Below are 3,322 nucleotides of genomic sequence, written 5' to 3'. Positions count from 1 at the left end.
CCGGCCCGGCCGCGCCGCCGCCGCCGCCGCTACGGCGACCCGCGAGGGCCATGGCGGGCGGGCGGGACGCGTTGCCGGGAGACGGCAGGGACTCTCTGCGCGCTCGGGCAGGGCCGGGCCGCGGTGCGCTGCCGCGGGGAAGGACCGGGGGCAGAGATCCCCCGGTGCTTGTGTGGACTTCCCTGGAGGAACCCGAGGAAGGTCGGGGCCACCGAGACGCGAAACTCTCGGCCGTGGACGCGGAGGAGGCCAGGGCAGGTGCTGCTGACACCCGGGGAGACAGCGACCCTCTAGGCCAGACCCTGCACGCTGCCCTTGGACAGAGAGGAGGAGGAGGAAACCGACACATGAGCGTGGGGCCTCTCAGTGCGCTTTATTGTGCCTGTGGAGTGGGATCAGGGCCAGGACTGGGGGACGGTCCACAACAGGTCCTGTGGCAGTGCCCGGGCTGGCTGTGGGGATTCTGGGTCCGGCTTTGCAAATGGCAGCAGTCTTGGATCCACAAGGGCCCAGGGAGCATGGACTGGAGCTTCTAACACTTTCAAGATAGATTCACAGAATTATTTGGGTTGTAAGGAACCTGAAAAATAATCTAATTCCACCTCCCTGCTATGGGCAGGGACAGCTCCCACTAGACCAGGTGCTCCAAACCACTTCCAGTCTGGCCTTGAACACTTGCAGGGATGGAGCAGTCATGGCTTCTCCGGGTAACTTGTGCCAGGGCCTCACCACCCACAGAGCTCGCTAGCACCCAACTCCAGCAGCCCCAGCACCACCAGCCAGCTACCATCAGGGTCCTCTTGTGTCTCCCCAGATCCATAAAATGTCAGAGGCTCCAGCACCCCTGGGCCTGTGTGGATCCAGGACTGCTCCAGCCTGCAGCGTTGGGCCCAGAATCCCCACAGGCAGCCCAGATGCTGCAGGACCTGCCATGCACCGTGCCCCAGTTCTGGCCCTGACCCCACTTACCAGCACAATAAAGTGCACTGGGAGGCTCTCTCAGGCCTGACAAAAGTATCTGGCCACAGAACCATTACACTGAGCCACTGGGGACAAAATGCTCTGTGTCCTGAAGTTTGATTTGTGCAGCTTCTCCTTGCTATTAAACCCAGGCCTCTTACAGGAGACTCATTGAAATGTAAAGGTTTCTGCCTGAGAAACAATAACTTTGCAGTCTCACTCTCCTAAGGTATGAGGAAATCACAACACCACACAATTCAGTCATTTTTTCCATCTTAACACCAGACAGTGGGCCACAGTGGAGATGTAGACTCACTGACCAATTCTGGAAAGCAACAGAATTTCTCCACTTCTGTCAATATTTACTTGTGTGCAAATATGCCAACAATCTACTTAGTACAGTTCTTGAACTCACATACAACCTTCAGGTCAGGCACGGAAAACAATCCACAATTCACACAGGCATTTGGTGATAGCATTGGTGGAGCTCAAGAAATAGCCTTTTCCTATAAACCACTTTGGGAAAGCTCTTGAACTTGGCATATCTTCCTCCTAGTCACAAGTCTGGACCTACCCAAGACTTTGGCATACACTACACCTGTTACCTAAGACATGGTCAAGAAACTGTCCTGGCTCTTCAACTGGATCCAAACAGACTGAAGAATTTACCTTTAATAAACAAGGGATTCTGTGTAGAAGAGGCTTGCACCAGCCTCTGGATTGCTGACCATTTACCTCTGCCAGTGCTCCCAAGTCACCTAACACACTGAGCTTCCTCTCCTGTGAGAGATTCTGCAATATGCTAGAAAGCAGGCAGGGTAGGGGAGACTGAACCCTTTCCTTGAGACACCTTCTGGAAGGCCTGTGAGGATGTCTTGTGAAGGAAAAAAGGAAACCAGAGGGAAGTAAAGAGCAGAGGCCATTTACCCTCAGAAACTTACTGAGAAGGGGGCTGCTTCATCAATCCTGGTGTTCTTTAGCAACAGTGCTGCAGCACAGGTTTTGATCCAGAGGCAGGAGCAGTCCGTAGGGGAAGGCAGACCAGGCTATGGGCTCAGGTGGAGTGCCCAGGCATCCAGAACATTTCTTCAGCATCAGAGTCCACTAAGGAACCTGCCGGGACAACAACCAGACAATGGCTCAAGTACAACCAGAATAGGGAAAAAGAATGTGAAATCCAGCCTTGAAGAATTCAGGTCTGAAATGCAGTTCAGGATCAGGATAGCAACCTGAACTTCCCAGAAGTCCTAAAATATTAGGTGTGTGACACTGCTGGAAGTGACTGCTTCTTTCAGCTCCTGCCCTTAGTGTTCCCAGAGATCCTCTTTACCAACCACCTTCCAAGCCAAACTCTGGTGCTTGGGATTTTCTCACCAGCCTTTCTGTATTTTGCTTGGCCTTCCAAGGCTAGGGCATGACATAACTCCATTAACTAGATGCTGACAGAAGTGATTCATTCAGGGAACAAGCACCTTGGCAAGCTTGGATGTGGCACTTGGTGCCATGGTCTTGTTATAAACGGGGACACACTCCTGGAGCTCAAGTGATCCCACCTTTTATTATAAGGCCTAGAGCTTGGAGGGCCTGCGGGCCGAGCAGGAGCGTTCCTGACAAGCGAGGATGCTGCAGAGCCAGCGCTGGATCTTCTTCCTTTCTTGGGCAGAGATGTTCCTGATGTTCCAGGTGGAGCAGCATACGATCCCACTGGCTTGGATGCTCCCTTTTTATACAGTTTTTTGTTCCTTTGGATTGGTTTCTGTTGGGATCCTTCATTTGCATTATGGTTAAGGCGCTTGATTGTCCCTTACAGTTGTGTCCAGGGTGGCTGGCTTTGCTTGGGGTCACAGAGCTTGGAGGGCCTGCGGGCCGAGCAGGAGCGTTCCTGACAAGCGAGGATGCTGCAGAGCCAGCGCTGGATCTTCTTCCTTTCTTGGGCAGAGATGTTCCTGATGTTCCAGGTGGAGCAGCATACGATCCCACTGGCTTGGATGCTCCCTTTTTATACAGTTTTTTGTTCCTTTGGATTGGTTTCTGTTGGGATCCTTCATTTGCATTATGGTTAAGGCGCTTGATTGTCCCTTACAGTTCTGTCCAGGGTGGCTGGCTTTGCTTGGGGGTCGGTGCACTTTACTTAGGTGTAATACGGTACGCTGAGTACCGTATTTCTTATAACTACCCCTTAACAATATAATAACCAAACTTTTTAACAGTACATGCTTAACAATTATCAACTATTTTACAACAGTTTCTAACCTATTTTTGACAGTGTGATTGACATGGTGGTGATCAGTCAAAGGTTGGACTCGATGATCTTCAGAGGTCCTTTCCAAGCTAAATGACTCTGTGATACTGTGGTGAGGCG

The 3,322-nt window shown here is 51.9% G+C and overlaps 1 protein-coding gene across 2 annotated transcripts in view; it reads right to left on the bottom strand.

Moving 5' to 3' along the window:
- The window catches only part of RNF123 (ring finger protein 123), a 48,091-nt gene extending 47,977 nt beyond the window's left edge, over positions 1 to 114 (bottom strand). Inside the window, exon 1 of one of the 2 annotated variants that reach the window (XM_039695593.1) lies at positions 1 to 114. The gene's annotated coding sequence lies outside the window, so the exon portion shown is untranslated. The other variant, XM_039695592.1, reaches the window with a different exon arrangement.
- Between the last annotated feature and the right edge of the window lie 3,208 nt (positions 115 to 3,322).

The sequence above is a fragment of the Passer montanus genome, unplaced genomic scaffold (genome assembly GCF_014805655.1).
Source record: "Passer montanus isolate IOZ18808 unplaced genomic scaffold, ASM1480565v1 scaffold9, whole genome shotgun sequence".
NCBI classification, from domain to species: Eukaryota; Metazoa; Chordata; class Aves; order Passeriformes; family Passeridae; genus Passer; species Passer montanus.
The sequence above is the reverse complement of the archived record's forward strand: the minus strand, read 5'-3'. Positions and strand labels throughout refer to the sequence as shown.